At 46.7% G+C, this 18,815-nt stretch overlaps 1 non-coding gene across 1 annotated transcript; it reads left to right on the top strand.

Annotated features, from left to right (window-relative positions):
* Positions 1–6,617: 6,617 nt before the first annotated feature.
* LOC144764469 (U2 spliceosomal RNA) lies at positions 6,618–6,799 on the top strand. Its single transcript, XR_013596562.1, has one exon. It is a non-coding gene; the product is annotated as a U2 spliceosomal RNA (small nuclear RNA).
* The last annotated feature ends 12,016 nt before the right edge of the window (positions 6,800–18,815 follow it).

Raw genomic sequence — 18,815 nt, 5'->3', positions numbered from 1 at the left:
TGTACCTGGCTGCTGGACCAAAGACTGGGGTGGGCTCTCCCACAACCGGTCCTCCTCCTTGGGGCTCTGCACCCTCCCACCTGGAGTGGTACCCCCTTCCAGAATTGTCAGGGCACCTGTGGCAGGTGATCTGCACAATTCTCCCACCAGTTCAGGGGTGCTATCCTGCAACTGGGGCACCAGGTCAGGGGGGACACCCTGCACCTGGCCCTTAAACCTAGGGTCTAAACCCTCAAGTCGCACCGGGGTCAGAGGCGAGGACTCCCTCCCTCTGCACCCCCTTCCAGAGTACTGCCCACTCCCAACTGGAGTGGTACCCCTAGAAGGGACATGGGCCAGGACACTGATTACAGTGGTCCCACCCTCCAGGTCAGACAACACCTGAACCTGACTCTCCAACTCAGGGACCCAACCCTGCAGTTGAACACTTGCCTGGCGCACCAGGACTTCCCGGGGAGCACGCATGCCCCCCTGAGGGTGGCACATAGCTCATGTGCCGTGCGACAGTCTACCTGGCGCAGATCTCCCAACCCCTGTCCCTCTGACAGTGTGGGAAGATCCCCCAGGACAGAAGTGGTGTCCCCCTGGTCATTCACTGGGGACGCAGCCCTGCTGGCTGGCCCCTGACCCAATGGTTCTTCCACTGGGGACTCTTTTCCCCTCTCGCCCCTCTTTCTGGACTTCTGCACCCTCCCAACTGGAGTGGTACTGCCAGTCACCAGAACTACTGGAGCCCTGTTTACAGAGCCTCCACGTTCTCTAGCCACTGGGGGATCCCCCTTAAAGGGTGACTCATCCGGACAGCCTAGGCTCCCCACCTGGTGTTCCCTTAAAGAACCATCCAGGCTCTGAGACTGAGGTTGGGCACTACCGGGACAACACCCATTCTCACTCCTTCCCCTTAAGGACAGGACGTGAGGCCCTACACCCCTCTCACTGCTACAGGACCTAGCTGGGCTACTCTGCGCCACTTCCACCACTCTGGGCTGGAAGATACCTGAGCCACTCCCCACAGGAACACACCCCAATGCCTCTCCAGACCCTCTGGAATCCACCACAAGGTCTGCCTCCAATGTGAGCTCCCTGGGGTCAGAGAACTCACTCTCAAACAGGTGTTGGCATAGCTCTGGAAAACTGGGACTTAAAGTATGCTCTCCCACAATTGGATTACACAGCCCCTTAGCAGGGTTAACCAAACTATCCTTCACCTCCCCATCCAGCGCCTCACACACATACTCCACACCATTCTTCTGAGACTGGCCAGACAGTAGCGGACTGTCTCTGTCACACAACCCACACTCTTCTGGGCGGTCCTTACACTCACCCACCAGGACCTCAACCATGGGGGAATCCCTCCCACCACTAGGACCATGAACTCCTACGCCAGCCACCCTATTCCCTTCAGGGACGCTGCGCACTACTGGAGCTACCTCATGCCCTTGAACCTCCTGGTGTAAGTTAACCCCCTCCAAGTCAGGTGCCATATCTCTAGGTGAGCGCGCTATGCTGTCAGCACTAGATACCTGAATGTTGCTGCCACCAGCTGAGCTGGACTCCACCTCCAGCCCAGCAAAACTCAATCCGCGAGCTACACAAATCTCTGGATGTTGGGCTGAAGCACTCCTGGCTTCAAGCTCCAAGTCAAGTTCTTTCATCCTCAAGTAGTGAGCTCTTTGGTGTTTTAGCGCCTCCATGGCTAATTTTTGGCTTTCCATTGCCAATTTATGCTTGTCCATTTCCATTTGTCCTTTTAATTTCGCCATCTCTATTTCATGTGCCCTGGTTGCTGCCCTGTCTGCCAACTCCTCTGGCGACAGGCATCTGGTTGCTGCCTTTTCCATCCTCACTGAACCAGGCATGACGTTTCACAAGCACATGGAGATCTCCCAGCAAAATTATAAAAATGGAAACCTGTGGCTGCGTTATAGGTCTGCTCTCCCTATGTGGTGATCAGCAATTCACTGTATGTCAACTACAAATGCAAATTCGCAAATCCTCACCGCTGCGTCCAATGTTAGAATTGGGGGTCTCTGGTTGGCGCAAGTATGCACTTGTGACAAGCAGGGACCCTCTCCTCTAAGTCAGGGCGAAGGATGACCCCTTAGAATTACCCTTGCTCACCCTCTAGGTGCGTGGCGTGAGCAGCCAAGGCTAATCTTCAGGCGTTAGTTAGTTAAGCATTTGTAATCACACACACAGTAAAATATACCAATCCCCCCACAAATGGACACCAGGCTGTAAATATATAAAAATACGCTTCTTTATGTAAAAATATATATATGTAACTCAACAGACTTATCACAAGACCAAATAACGTTTTTGTTGCACCACAGGTTGTAAATAGGCAAAGGCTCTTAGTTGTAGCTTTCAATGGTTGTTTGTTTGTTCCACGAAAATAATTCAATTGGTTTCCTTCAGAAAAATAGTTCTGTAAGTGTTCTCTACGTGTTATCCCCTTTCAAAGGAGAGTCTCTCTCTGTCCTGGGGCTTTGGGACCCTCCCCGGGCCTTCGAGCGCCTTGCAGCGCCTCTCCTGCCTTCAAGGGTGAAACTGACTCGGCCCCTACCAACTCTCACGCATCTCGCGGCAGGCTTGGAATGGAGACCAGAGAGGGGCTTGAAAAACCCTGGGCCTTTTCCAGAGGTGGGGGCTGAGCTCGGAGCAGAGCAGCAAGCAGGCGATGAGAGGAGCCCCGGGCCTTTTCCAGAGGTGGGGGCTCTCAGCTGCAGTGAGGAGCAGGGAGGGGTGAGAGGAGCCTCTGGGGCCAAGGCACCTTCAGGAATGCTTTCTTTCAGGAATTGTCAGTGCAGAGGGGTCCCTTCTGACAGCGGAGGATCTCCGGGAGGCAAGGCACCCTTCACAGTGCGGGGTGCGGCCTCTCCTGGGGGGGCAGAGCAAGGCAGGACAGCCGGGTGCAATCAGATGCACGGGGTCCAGGCTGCTCGAGTCCCCGGGATTCCGGCGGGAGGGGCTGAAGTCTCCTCAAGGGCTCCGTGAAGCAGGCAGGGGTAGAGGAGCAGCCGGCCTTAGCCCTGGGGCAGAGAGCGACTCCGGGTGGAGCGAGGCTCTCAAGGGCAAGAGGGCAGGCTGGCTCCCGAGTACCACGGCCCTAGGAGGGGGCGAGAGGGGGCAGACTTCACCTCCGGCGGGAGGAAATACTCGGCCTCAGGCAGGGGACGAGCCAAAGCACAGGAGAACCCACTGGTCCTGGGGTTCAGTTCAGGGGGCAAGCTCAATCAAGCCCTTGGAGAAAAGTTTCAAGCACAAATCAGCAAAGTCTTTTAGCAAAGTCTTCTCCTCTCCTTCCTCAGCAAGGCAAGCAGCAGGCCAGTCCTTCCAGCGTCTTCTTCTCCTTCTATTCGGGCAGAGGTTCTTTGTGGTAAAACAGGATTCTGATTTACAAGGAGCAGGGCTCCTACTTTTATACACAGTTTCTTTTGTTCTCACTGGCCAGGGGGGCCTCTGCATAACTGCTCTCAGCTCCTGAGCACTTGTGGTGGGTACTTCTGCTTCTGCATTCAGTGTGAGGGCAGGCACATCAGCCGCTCCCCAGGGGGGCGGAGCCGGCATTGTGAGGACAGGGGCAGCCTGAGCACTTTGTTGACAAGCTTCGGTCCTTCCTGGGCCAGGTGCAGGCTGAGTCATCAGTCGCTCCCCAGGAGGGCGGAGCCAGCATTGTGGGGGCAGAGCACAGCCTGATGCATCATTCAGGGGAAACTCCCACCACCCACTAAGGTGTCATCCTGCTATTCACAACCTGTCAACTCCCAGCCCTGTCACTCACACAACTCAGACAGTCAGATACACACAAAAGCAGAGGCGGGCTGAAATGGTTAGACAAGCAAATGCTAGCTTTCTAAAAGTAGCATTTGCAAACACAGGATATTAAAATAAACTTTACTAAAAGAAGTATTTTATTATTCTGAGTTCAGGCATACTAAACATTAATTTCTACCATGTTCCCTGAGCCTGCTGGGATTATAGAGTGTAATAATTCCAGCAGCCCATCTGGCCTAGAAGGGAACTGGTAGCCTTACAATAGTGAAAAACGAATTTGGCAGTAATTCACTATTAGAACATGCCACACACATCAGGGCATGTTCTACCTTATACTTACAATGCACCCTGCCCTCAGGCCTACCATAGGGGTGACTAATATGAAGTTAAGGGAAGGTTTAGGGGCTGGCAAGTGTGTGCACTTGCCCAGCCAGTGTGACAGTACCAGACTGCACGCAGGTTCTGCAATGGCAGACCCTAGACACATTTTAAGGCTGCTTCTGTGGGTGGCGCAATCAGCGCTGCAGGCCCACTAGCAGTATTGGCATTCACAAGCCCTGGCACTCCTGGTGCACTTTACTAGGGACTGACAGTAAATCCAATGAACCAATCATGGACATCAATCACATATATACTTTTCACAGGGAGAGCATATGCACTTTAGCACTGGTCAGCAGTGGTAAAGCGCCCAGAGTCATTAAACCAACAAAAACAGGTCAGAGAGAGTATTGGAGGAAGGCAAAAAGTTCAGGGATGACCCTGCCAAGAAGGCCAGGTCCAACACCGCACTTTCCAGAAAATTCAGAAAATGTTTATTACCTTTTTATGGAACGCTCGCATGGAGAAACTTAGCAGAGATAAAGTTTGTCGACAGTGGAGTAATGGGGGTAAAAGTTTACCTGACCTTAAAACCTTTTTTGTTGTCCAAATTATTATGTTATGTTGTATCACGCACTGCTGATGATCTGAAATCTGTTCCTGCCTTATTTACCAAGTATTTTCTAGGAGCACGGATACGGCGTTTTGGACTTTTTTCCCCTTCCAATTGTTTTCCCTTGGCCCACGATGCACCACCATTTTATAAAGACCTTTGTTCCTTTTTGCAGACCTTGGACACAGAAACTTTTGATAGGGACATCTGTATTCACCCCACCAGGCTAAAGAACGAACTTCGGAAAACTGAGCAACTGATCCTGTTGGGTGTTCTAACTGAGGCTCAGTAAGTGTGAGTCTGGAAAATGGTGGGTCACAGGGACATTACCCACAGTCAGCTTGACCTGGCTTGGATGGCCGCACATGGATGCCTTCCTGTAAAAGTTTTTGAACATCGGAGAGGTTTGGCCCCCACAGCATGTTGTCCGCACCCCAGATGCGGCCACGACGAAACCATTTTCCATCTCCTGTGGGGTTGTCTTTAAGCGAAGAAATTTTGGATTTTGTTGCGGCCTTTTCTTTCAAACATTGCTCGCATTGTGGCCTTGATTTTCAACGCCCTTTTGTATGGACAGGACATTTCTGCACGGCGCCCTCCCACTGCCTGGAGACTGTTGAACTGTGCCAAAGAGGCTTTATGGGATGCCAGGAACCTGTTTCTTTTTCTCCATAAGGACATGGACTCCAAAATATGCAGAAATCTTTTTTTGGATAAAGTTATGACCTATGTTTCTGTTGATCGTGCCACCTTAGGGATTGACAACGCCAACACCTTGTGGCAAATTAAGAACTGGGAGGGTTGGGTCACCTAGAAAACTAGGCAGTTATGATTAAATAACTTGTTTATACGCTTGTTTTTGTTTGTCTGCTTTGCCACCGGGCTGTAACAGGATTGGCATTTATAAACGCACCAAATTTATCTGCCTGTAGTGTACAAAGTTTTGATCATCATATCTGTATGTATTTCCTATAGACCACTTAATGTAACCTTGGTCTTTTAAAAGTTATATATTTCTGTATCTGTGCCTTCATCCAGATTTACTCATCATATCTGTATATATCTCCTATGGACCACTTGATGTAACTTTGGTCTTTTAAATTGTATATTTCTGTATCTGTGCCTTTATCTATTCAATAAAGGTTTTTGAAACAAAAATTAACTGTTCTTGGAAACACGAACTCAAAGACCCTGAACCAATCGTCATAGTCAACAACTTGACAGAAAGTCAATCAAAAAAAGTATGGGAACAGACAAGCAACAAATGCCTATCCAACCACCAAAAAGACATTGCATGGATGGCAGTAACAAAATGACTACCAGTAAAGGCATTTCAACACAAGAGAAACTTAGCCAAAGACTCAAAATGCCCCAGATCAACATGCGCCGGAGAAGAGACCATCCTCCACTTCCCATGGAACTGTGCCTTTGCGCAGGAAATCTGGAAGAAAACGGGGAAACTCATCAAAAGAATCACCAAACAATCATCTCTTTCCTACGAACTTATCCTATATGGTATTGGCATGTCATGCCCATAGGAGAAAAAGGACACACTGTGGAGACTGATAAACTCTATCAAAGAAAGCCTGTGGTCCTCCAGAAACCTAAAACTATTCAAACACAAAGAAATATCCCCCGAAGAATGCATCAAAATGGCACTTGACAAAGTGCTAACATATGTATTTGTAGATGTAAGAAGGAATGAACAAGAATGGGCAACTGGAAACAAAAAGACTGGTCAAAACTAATAAACAAACCATAGCCAGTAAATGAATCTGCAATAAGCAAATAAAATAATCTCGATGTACATTTTGCACATGACGGAGCTGCGTCTCTAACATGAATGCAAAATCCAAAATGATGCCACCATATTGGATTGGCTAACATGTAAATATGTAAAGTTTTAAATAAAGCCAGTTGAAACTTAAAAAAAAAAAATCTGTTCTTATCAGTTTAATATCTGATACGTCCTCTATCTGGGGACCATATATTAAATTGATTTTTGGAACAGGGAGATGGAATAGGAGCTTGCTCTGTCCACTCCACGCATCAACCTGGTATTGCAGTTATTTTATTATTTTTTTTTTTTCGCGTTTAAAAAATAAATAAAAATGATTTCTTTTTTTCCCTCTTCTCCATCCAGACGCTGCACTTTGAAAAGAGACAAACGTCGGAAAAATACTGTTTTTCCAGCAGCAGAGTTTCATTGATTTTGGATCTATTTCACTGGGGAACGAATGGAAGAAGGTTCCCAGCAAGTCAGTAGGATGGATGGATGGAGGGATGGAGGAATGGAGGGATGGAGGGAGGGAGGGAGGCAGGCAGGCAGAGAAGTGGACACTGCCCTTGGCTTCTCTGAGCAAGAAGAAAAATACAGAGTCCTTTTCCTTCTCTGCCCGCCCCGCCCGTCTCTGAACGGCCACGAACGGCCAAGCCTTATCTATAGGCCTTAGGCTGCAGGGGAGCAGTGTCCCCAGCAAGCGAGGGCGAAGGGCCGGCCATTTGCGGTCAGGGAGCTGTCCAGGGCATCCTGGGCTGATTCCCAGCATCCCCTGGCTGCCAGGCTTTCTGGCCAGCCGGCTGGAAGCAGTGCGCAGGAAGGGGCGGGGCATGCAAATACTAGAAAGAGGACAACGTGGGTATGCTAAGTGACGCCTAATGAATCGACAGCCCAGGAGGACTCTGGGAGCCGGGAGAAGGCCTGAGGCCGGGGCCTCCTTTCCACCGGCACATGATGAGCTCTTGCTGGGAGTCTGAAAAAGAAGCGAAAGGGCGTCCAGCGACGGTGCAGCCAGGTGGATTTCTTCAGGAGGCGTTAATTCTGGCACCATTCTGGTTATCGCTTCTCGGCCTTTTGGCTAAGATCAAGTGTAGAAATACACTTGTGAATAGCTAGAGGGCGCTTGACCCCTAGAACCCCTTTGGTTGCTGGGCCTTCGTTCCATGGCTTGTCCGTGGCAAGGCTGCGTGACCGAGGGCGGAAAGGCTAAAGCCGAGGTGACCACCTTCGAGGGACACCTGGGGGACACCTGGGGGACACTGGGCCTTCGCTCCACGGCTTGTCCGTGGCAAGGCTGCGTGAATCCTGGTTCTTGTTCTGACAGGGCAGAAACCTACACCCAGAGAGATACCTGGATCCACCCGAGTGGAGGGACGGGCTGCGGCACCCTGGCTTGTCCGGTGCCCAGCTGATGCCCAGAAACTCGGGGGGTGAAGGGGAAGCCTCTCTAGAGCTGACCACAGGCCCGCACATAGCTGCGTGGCCAGGAGACAATTTCGAGTGACCCCGGGCGCACTGGGATAGTGCACGGCTCGGGGGCACTCATTCGAGGAACTTTGACTGCCCCACATAGGAACACCTGGCCTACACGGCCAGGAACAGGTGAGGCCACTATGGGGGTGGTGGGAAAGGCAGAGACAGCGGGTAAATCCTGGGCGCACCAGCGGTGCTGGGCTCGGGAATACCCCGCGAAAACCGGGAAAAGCCTCGTTAAGGCTTATTCGAGCAAAATTACATTGGAGAGACCCCGGGCGCATCCCCTTGGTGCTCGGCCCGGGGAGACTCCAAAGAAAAGGATTACTCGCATTCCAAAGCTCTGAGGCAATACCGCGAGCCCCCAGGCGCACCGGCTGGTGCTCGGCCAGGGGGCACGCAGGCTGACGAAAACCACCGCTGTCAGCGCAGATCCCAGGAGCACTCACAGGCTCCCCCCAGAGACGAAAACCGGCAAAACAGTAAAGCGAGCCCCCAGGCGCTCTCACCAGAGCTCGGCCAGGGGGCACGCACAGACGGACACAAACGAGAACAAAACGCGAACCCCCCGGCGCACAGGCTTGTGCACGGCCAGGGGGCACGCCAGAAGAGCTGCTCAGGCCCCTTTTGCGAGATCTGAGCCAGAAAACGACTCAGCAGCGCCCCCTAGCGAGAGGAAAAGACGGGAAACAAAGCGAGCCCCCAGGCGCTCTCACAGAGCTCGGCCAGGGGGCACGCCCAGACGCATAAAGAGCCAAAAAGAGACCAAAAACGCAAGCCCCCGGGCGCACTTCAAAGTGCTCGCCAGGGGGCACGCCTACCGAAGAAACAAAGAGGAAATACCGCGATCCCCCGGGCGCACCGGCTGGTGCACGGCCTAGGGGCACGCACCTTTCTGCCAGCCTAAGAACCTCACCAATTCCACACAGGGGAAGAGAAAGCCAAAATCAGTGAGCCCCCAGGCGCACCGGCAGGTGCTCGGCCAGGGGGCACACAACCTAACATGGAGAACACCAAAAGCTACGCGAATGCAGCAGGAGGAAATCGCGCAGGAGCAGGAGGAACAGCAAGAAACAACGCGACAGGACAAGCAACACCCACAGGTATAAGGAACACAGTTAGGTTTGAAATCCAGGATGAGGCGAAACACAAAAGGAGCCTCACCCATTTAATGGACACTGTCTTCAAAAAGGTTTTAGATATAGATCCCACAGCAGTAAAATGCCTACAAGACTTCAGAATTAGAGGGCTCTTTGATGTCACTTTTGACAATGAGACACTGTACCACAAATGCTTGTTTAACCTAAATTGTTATAGAGATAAAGAGGAATTAGAAGGATACAACATCACCCCCCTGTCCGCACCCAGAGAAATACATATAACCGTACATATGTACCACCCCTTCGCATCCCCAACAGAAATTGCCAATTTCCTACGCAGGTATTGCCAGACTGTAAGGGGAGGTAGTGAACTAAAAAATGAGTGGGGCATCTGGAATGGAAAGCGCAGGTACATGGTCACCCTGGAAACAGATGAGGAAGGAATAGGAGGAACAAAACACCCCCCCATCAACTTCTCAATAGGGCCAAATAGAGGTTTCCTATACTACCCAGGACAACCAAACTTTTGCAGGGCATGCTTACAATTCGGACACACTAAAGAGTGGTGCCCAGGAGACATATGCAGGAACTGTGGGAAAAAGGGACACATGGCACAGGACTGTAAAGCCCCCAAAAATGTAATTTATGTGGGGGAAACAACCACCTGTACAAAAACTGTCCCAATAGAGATATGCCTAAATACCCAGAACAAGTAGCAGAAAAGGGAAACCAAAAAAAACCCTGAGACAGAAAACACAAAACAGACAGAAGAAAGCACAAAAACTAGAGAAACTGAAAACAAACAAAACACAGATAGCCAAAGCACACAAAATACAACGCCACACATACAGCCAACTCCACAGATAGAAAAAGATGAGATCCAAACACCCACACAAACAGTACAGGAAACACCAGAAGAATACCAAACAGAAACAAACCTGATAGTAGAACAGACAGTGGAGGTAGTCACAATAGACTTAACTGGCACACAAGGGGACACCCAAGACACCAAGGAAGACCCCTTAGATCATTACAATCCAGAGTGGCTTTTTGTAGTGACACAAAACACAGGGAGCACCCACATCACGCAGTCAATAGAACCCCAGATGCAGCCAGAGATAGAAATGGAAGAGGAAGAAACAAACAAATATGCAGAGAATGAAAACAAGAAGGAAAAAAATGCAAGACAAGTAGAAACAGGTGATACCTCAAATACAACTAACCTATCCGAATCAGAATCAGAAAACGAAGACACTTTTAGCACACAAAAATCAGAGAAAGGCGCTCTGAGAGTATCTGCGAGACAGATAGCAAAGAAAAAAAGTGAGAAAGGAAATAAAAAGAAGCTTTTTGCTACAAGAAGCCCCACCAAACAAAAACAAAAGGAAAGCCTTCAGCCAAATGGGAAGTTCACAAACTCCAGGCTCTAGATTTTGCAGCCTGGCGAACTTACCAGACTCAGAAGATCTCCACATGGAAGGTCTGTCTGACATAGAAAATGGAAAGGACCTCATCCTAGAGGAGGGAAACCAAAAGAAAGAAGGGCCACCAGGCAACAGCCCAATCTACTTCAACGATGAAGACGATATTATATCAACCTTTGAAAGTGTCTCAATCCTCCAACAGGAGAATGAGATACCTGACAGCATATAAAATTAAAAATTAAACTGATGTGGAAAATCATAATAATGGCTATAACAATAGCCTCCCTTAATGTTAGAGGTTTGAGAAACCAAACAAAGAGAGCAGCTATATTTCAATACTGCAAAACCCTAAAAGCAGACATCATATGTCTACAAGAATGCGGCCTACCTTATGCTGACGAATACAGACACATAGAAAAAGAATGGCCCTTGGGCCCTTCCTTTTGGTCAGGAGGAGGAAATAAAAATGCAGAAGTGGGGATCCTCTTTACAAACAACCACCCACAACTAATACAAGAGACCATAATCTCGCCAGGGAGAGCACAAATGCTAACCATAAATTACAAAGAAAATATATTTAAAGTCATAAATATATATGCCCATACCAAAAAGAATAAAAGGAAAGAACTGTTGGAAAACCTAAATTTCTTTTTAACTGGCAACCATCCATGTCTCATAGCAGGAGACTTCAACTGCATTCTGTCACCAGGAGACAGATATGGATCCTCCATGCAGTATAAATTGGATACTACGTCCAAAAGTCTTAAGTATATGATAAAAAACTTCAACCTCCAAGACTCATTCCCTCTATGTAAACCGAACACAACGGGCTACACATGGCTATCTGGAGATGGAAACACCACATCCAGAATAGACTTTATCTTCGCAACCAAACAAATAAAATGCATAGCATCAAAACTAGATGATAGCTGTCTAACTGACCACCAAACGGTCATAACAGAATGCCAATTACCTCAAGCATCCCAAAAAGGGAAAACCTATTGAAAGCTAAACACCTCAACTCTATCTGAGGAAGAAATACAAACAGCATTCCAAATACAATATAACAAATGGGAAAAACAAAAGAAAAACTTCCAAAACCTCACCCTATGGTGGGAATTTGTAAAAAAACAAACTAGAACCTTCTTCTCAAACATAGGAAGAGAGAGAGCAGCCCGAGAAAGAGCTGACTTTAAAAACCACCAAGAGAAACTAGCCTTACTAATAGAACTGCAAGACGCAGGAGTACAAGTAAAGGAAGAGATGTTAAAAACTAGGGAAAACATAAGAAAATGGTATCTACAAAAAGGCAGAGAGACCATCTTTAACTCAAGAGTAAAAGAATACGAAGAAGGGGAAAAATGCAACGCTTTTTCAAGCCCAACAAAATATCCCAAGCCTAAAAGATAAAAATGGAATAACAACAAATAAAATAGAGGAACTACTAGAAATAACAGCAGAATTCTACAACAACCTATACCAAAAAAAAGAAATAGAGGAAGATACAGGAAATGACTTCCTACAAAACTTAGAAGGGAACTTGACAAAAGAAGCAAAATCTTTCCTAGAAAAACCCTTTGAAGGTCAGGAATTCTTAGAAGCACTCGGCCAGACACAAAAAAACTCTGCCCCAGGGAAAGACGGCCTACCCTGGGAATTCTACAAAACCTTCTGGGATACAATAGCAAGAGATTTTATTGAAATGCTCAACAAAGCAACTGAAGAAAAAATACTCCCACCATCCTTCCTGGAAGGAGTAGTAACCCTAATATATAAAAAAGGTGACAAAGAATGCCTGGAAAATTGGAGACCCATTACACTATTAAATGTAGACAGTAAAATACTAAGCAAACTGATGACAAACAGAATTAAAAAGGTGCTCAAAGCAGTCATCCACCCAGACCAAACCTGTGCGGTCCCTGGTAGGAAATCATGGGACAGTATGATCACGATAAGAGATGCTATCTGGATGGCACTGGAAAAAACTCCCCACTAGGAGTCCTCTCACTTGACCTCCAAAAGGCCTTTGATAGCGTCACCCACGAATACATGTTTAAAGTCCTCCACCATATGGGCTTCCCACCAGGATACACTAAGATAATAAGACTACTATACTCTAACGCCTCCAGCGCATTCCAGATAAATAACCACCTATCCAAAGAAGTACAAATAGGCACAGGAGTCAGACAGGGTTGCCCACTATCACCAGCACTCTTCATCTGTGCACTAGAACCACTCCTAGCAACCCTGAGAAAAGACAAGGTAATAAAAGGAATCTTCGTCCCGGGGGCGGGAGGAAATAAAGCAAAATGCATAGCCTGTATGGATGATATAACAATATTATGCCCAGACCCACAGTCAGTCTCAAGAACAATCCTACACTGCAACATCTTTGCACAAGCATCAGGACTACAACTAAATCTAGACAAAACAACCTGCCTTACAGTAGGGAATTGGAACAACTTGGCAAAAATACCAGTAAAAACCACCAAACAACCAACAAAGATACTAGGAGTCAGGTTCTCAGAAGACACTTCAGGAGAAGACAACTGGACAGATGTAAAAAATAAGATAAACCAAAAAATTGGTCTATGGAAAAGTAGATCCTTAAGCCTGGTAGGGAAAATACTGGTAATTAAAGCGGTCCTGCTCCCTCTGATGCTATACTATGCAGTGATCTTTCCTCCCTCCAAAGAGACACTCAAGAGTCTGCAAAAAACAATTTTTGACTTCTTCTGGTCCTCCAAAATGGAAAAACTTAAAAGAGAGATAGTCTACAAAAGCTTAGAAAATGGGGGCAAGGGAGTGCCAAACGTATAACTCTTCTTCCTCGTCACATACACCAGCTTATGTCTAAACGCAATTAGAGAAAGAAGGAACATTGCAGCACACTTCATCAGATATGGAGCTGCAAACATTTTTAGAACAGCAAAACTCTTAGAACAAGATAACAGACTGCCCATAGCTTTTGTCCCACCAAAAATGTAGAACATTATAGATGATTTTCTGAAAAGCATGAAGAAAATAAAACTGAAACCAGAGGACTTCATACACAGAATGGCCCTGAAAGAAGCCATACAAGACAAAGAAATTATGACACCTGCAAACAACCTAAATGAAAAACTCTCCAAAAAAGCATGGACAATGGCGAACAGCAAGGAGATCACCAATAGCCAAAAGGACCTCGCATGGCTGACCATCCACAAGGCTTTACCAGTAAAAAGCTTCCAACATAAGAGAGGACTAGCAAAGGAATCCACCTGCCCAAGAGACAATTGTACAGCGGAAGAATCAGTACTCCATTTCCTCTGGAACTGCTACTTTGCACAGCTAACATGGAAAACCATAGGTCCCCTGATAAAAGGGATCACAGGACAAAACAACATTAACTATGAACTCATCCTGTATGGCTTCCCCACAACATGTACCAAAGACAAACACAACCTACTGCTGAAAATCATATCATGTTTGAAAGAAAGTTTATGGACTACAAGAAACCTAGGAGTCTACCAACACAAGACCTTCTCCACCAAAGATTGTATAAATATTGCACTGGATAAAATAATGTTTTTTTATTATGTGGACATTAAAAAACAAGGCAAACAAAAAGCAGAAAAAATATGGAAACAAAAAAAATGGGCAGAATGGGTAAATTAATTTAGGAAAACACTTTAGCATACAAGTGTTCTCTTACAATGAAACATATCTTGATGGAAAACTGACAGGTCTCTGCCTGCGTGCAACACCTAGTCCAGTTAAAAAGTATGCCACCCACAATGGGATTGGTTAACATGTACCTATGACACATATTTTCTAAATAAAGTATATTTTTTCAAAAAAAAAAAACCACTTGCCACCCCTAGGGGAGGGCGGTCAGTTGGGATGTCTTCATTGAACTTCGTGGGTCAATGATATTCCCAGCATGGTGAAACGAGATTCGGAATCGGAACGGAATGTGACGGTACCGGAACGAAATATGACAGAAATGTCATAACGCATATGACAGCGATGTCATAATGTTTTTAGTAGCCTGGCATGCTGGACTGTTGGGCAGGCACCCCGAAGGGGGTTGACTGGCAGGCCGGCTGAATGGCGATTTTTTTCGTAGGTCAGCAGGCAGGACTGGGCTGCTGTGCTGACCGGCTTGGGCCGACAACCGGGCTGATGACCTTGGATGGTCTGGTTGGCTGCTGGATGGAGGTAGTAGCAGGACAGACCGGGGTTGGCTGAAAAGATAAGCCATGCCTAGAACCCCCTGGGCTAGTAGGCCAGGCGAGACGGCTGGGTTGAAGGGCAAGGCCGGCAGGTGTGGCAGACCGGCTGACTGAGGGTGTGACGGGTAGGATAAAAAAAAAAAAATCACTTGCCTCCCCTAGAGGGAGGGCGGTCAGCTGGGATGTCTTCATTGGACTTCGTGGGTCAATGATATTCCCTGCCCGGTGAAACGAGATGACCGTATCGGAACGGAATGTGAAGGTACCGTAATGACAGCGATGTCATAACGTTTTTAGTAGCCTGGCATGCTGGACTGTTGGGCGGCCCCTCCAGAGGTGGGGCTGACTGGCAGGCTGGCTGAATGGTGATTTCTTTCGTAGGTCTGCAGGCCGGACTGGGCTGCTGTGCAGACTGGCTTTGGCTGGAGACCGGGCTGATGACCTTGGCGGAACGGCAGGGCAGAACGGCATGGCTGCAGGGCTAAGTCGCCCCCCTGTCCAGACGAACCCTCCTAGGTCCGACCAGCACAGCTGGATGGAGGTAGTAGCAGGACAGGCCGGGGTTGGCTGAAAGGATAAGCCATGCCTAGTACCCCCCTGCGCTAGTAAGCCAGGTGAGACGGCTGGGTTGAAGGGCGAGGCCGGCAGGTGTGGCAGACCGGCCCGACCGGCTGACTGAGTGTGTGACGGGTAGGACAAAAAAAAATCTGTTCTTATCAGTTTAAAGAATGGCACGAAGGACCCTCCGCATGGTCAGGTGGAGGAAACAAGAACGCAGGCATGGCCATACTATGCAAAAACAAGGACATCCTTTTCATCAGTGAAACAAAATAAGCCCAGGAAGATCCCTAATGGTGAACTTTAAAATAGGAGAACAACACTTCAGAATAGGCAACATATATGCACCTACAGATAAGAATGGAAGAATTGAACTTTTTGGAAACACCTCCTTCTTTCTGAGAGGGACTACACCCACATTTGTTGTAGGAGACTTCAACTGCATAATGCACCCATAAGACAGGAAAGGCACCAGCACAGACTACAAACTAGACAAATCTTCCACAACATGGCTGAAAATAGCGCAAGACCTCTCTTTAAAAGACCTCTATGGATAGAACAACCCTAAAGGCTCTGGAATGACATGGAAGTCAGACAAAGGAGACACATCCTCCAGAATAGACTGTGTTTTTGCCTCCAATTCAATCTCCTACGTCAGTGCACACACAGAGACCATTGCTCTCACAGACCACGAAACCCTTCTCATAAACTGCAGGCTTCACTTTGACCACAGCAAAGGCCCAGGGACATGGAAGCTCAACATATCCATCCTAGAAGAGCAAGAGGTGGTCACAAATTACAAAAAAGAGTACGAAGTATGGCGCAATGCACAACAAAATTTCATATCCAAAGCTAAATGGTGGGAATGGGTGAAGAAAAAGAGCAAAATCTTCTTCATCAACGCAAGCAAACAAAAAGCCCAGGAAAAAAGAGATTTATACCAATCTATCCAAGACAAATTACACCTACTGGAAAAATTTAAAGATGCAGGAGTAGATGTAGCAGAAGACCTCCAAGAAACCCAACACAAGCTCAAAAAATGGTTTACAGAAAGGGGCAAACAAACTATCTTCAACTCAAGGGTCAAGATCTTCAAGGAAGACAAAAAATGCACAAGATTCTTTTTCAAAAAGAGCAACCACACACACAAGGAAATGAATGAAATTTGGAATAATGAAGGAATACTACAAAAAGGCAGAACAAACACACAGAACACTGTACAAGACTACTACAACACCCTATATAAAGAGAAAGCCATAAAATCACAAGAATGCTCAAACTACCTAGCCTCCATTGAAAAAACTCTATCACAAGAAGAACAAACCTACCTACAAACCCCCCTAGATGGAGAAGAATTCCTGGGAGCACTATCCCAATGCGCCCCGCTCTCCACCCCTGGAGAAGACGGCCTCCCATGGGAATTTTACAAAACTTTTTGGCCAACACTATGCGCAGACTTCATGAGTATGATAGAGGAATGCATGGAGACAAAGGCTTTCCCCCCATCCTTTTCTAAAGGAGTTATCTCCCTAATATACAAGAAAGGTAGGAAAGAAGACCTAAAAAACTGGAGGCCCATCTCATTACTGAATGTGGATAGTAAATTAGTGACAAAAGTGTTAACAAACAGACTGAAAAGAGTTCTAAATTCGCTTATAAATGAAGATCAATCCTGCGCAGTCCGCCAAAGGAAGGTATGGGACAGCCTTATGACAACAAGGGAAACAATCAGGCTCGCTGTAAAACATAACCAACCCTTGGGCGTCCTGTCCTTAGACCTACAAAAAGCCTTTGATAACATCTCACACGAATTCCTCTTTAGAGTCCTTGAGAAAATGGGTATCCCCACTTCCTTCACAGGTATTATCCAGTCACTATACAAAGATGCAGTTAGCCAAATTCTGATCAATGGGTCACTAACAGAGAGGATCCAAATCAGATCTGGGGTAAGACAGGGATGCCCGCTATCACCAGCCCTCTTCATTTGTGCCATTGAACCTCTCCTAAATAAAATCAGACAGGACGGAAACATCAAAGGACATTTTGTCCTGGGAGGGGAAGGGAAGAGAGTTAAATGCACCAGCTACATGGACGATGTAACTATCTTCTGTAATGACGCTCAAGAAGTAAACAGAGTCATCACACATACCTCCTCCTTCACCAAAGCCTCTGCCCTAGAAATAAACAAAGACAAATCGGTCTGCATGGTCATAGGCCAATGGGACAACCTGGCAAAAACCCCGGTCACAGTCACAAGGGACCCCATTAAAATACATGGGGTCCATTTAAGTACAGATATAGCTGGGGAACAAAAGTGGCCACCAATAAAGGACAAAATATTAAAGAAATTTTACTTTTGGAAGTTAAGAAACCTTTCCATGGAAGGTAAAGTTTTGATTATTAAAGCTATTGTATTGCCTATTCTACTGTACCTTGCGGTGGTGTTTCCACCAAAAAATGTAATGCTAAATAGCCTGCAAAAAATGATTTTCAACTTTGTTTGGAACTCCAAAATGGAGAAACTCAAGAGAGAGCACATGTACAAACCTAAGGAGAAAGGGGGAAAAGATGTTCCCAACTTAAAAATGTTTTTGTCCTCAAAGTACTTGCACTTATGCATGAATGCCCTGGAAAGAAAAACCAGATTTGTAGCGGACTACATCACATACTCAACCGCCTTAATGTTGAAAAAGTATGATCTGGTACACTACAAGAACACAACCCCCCCCACTTTTTTTCAACACCAGAGATCTTTGAACATTTTAAACCAATCATTGAACATTGCAGAACGAACGACATTGACCTCAAAGCCTGTGTTGACACGTATTCTTGGAAACACAAACTCAAAGACCCTGAACCAATCGTCATAGTCAACAACTTAACAGAAAGTCAATCAAAAAAAGTATGGGAACAGACAAGCAACAAATGCCTATCCAACCACCAAAAAGACATTGCATGGATGGCAGTAACAAAATGACTACCAGTAAAGGCATTTCAACACAAGAGAAACTTAGACAAAGACTCAAAATGCCCCAGATCAACATGCGCCGGAGAAGAGACCATCCTCCACTTCCTATGGAACTGTGCCTTTGCGCAGGAAATCTGGAAGAAAACGGGGAAACTCATCAAAAGAATCACCAAACAATCATCTCTTTCCTACAAACTTATCCTATATGGTATTGGCATGTCATGCCCATAGGAGAAAAAGGACACACTGTGGAGACTGATAAACTCTATCAAAGAAAGCCTGTGGTCCTCCAGAAACCTAAAACTATTCAAACACAAAGAAATATCCCCCGAAGAATGCATCAAAATGGCACTTGACAAAGTGCTAACATATGTATTTGTAGATGTAAGAAGGAATGAACAAGAATGGGCAACTGGAAACAAAAAGACTGGTCAAAACTAATAAACAAACCATAGCCAGTAAATGAATCTGCAATAAGCAAATAAAATAATCTCGATGTACATTTTGCACATGACGGAGCTGCGTCTCTAACATGAATGCAAAATCCAAAATGATGCCACCATATTGGATTGGCTAACATGTAAATATGT

Source organism: Lissotriton helveticus, chromosome 6 (genome assembly GCF_964261635.1).
Source record: "Lissotriton helveticus chromosome 6, aLisHel1.1, whole genome shotgun sequence".
NCBI classification, from domain to species: Eukaryota; Metazoa; Chordata; class Amphibia; order Caudata; family Salamandridae; genus Lissotriton; species Lissotriton helveticus.
The sequence above is the reverse complement of the archived record's forward strand: the minus strand, read 5'-3'. Positions and strand labels throughout refer to the sequence as shown.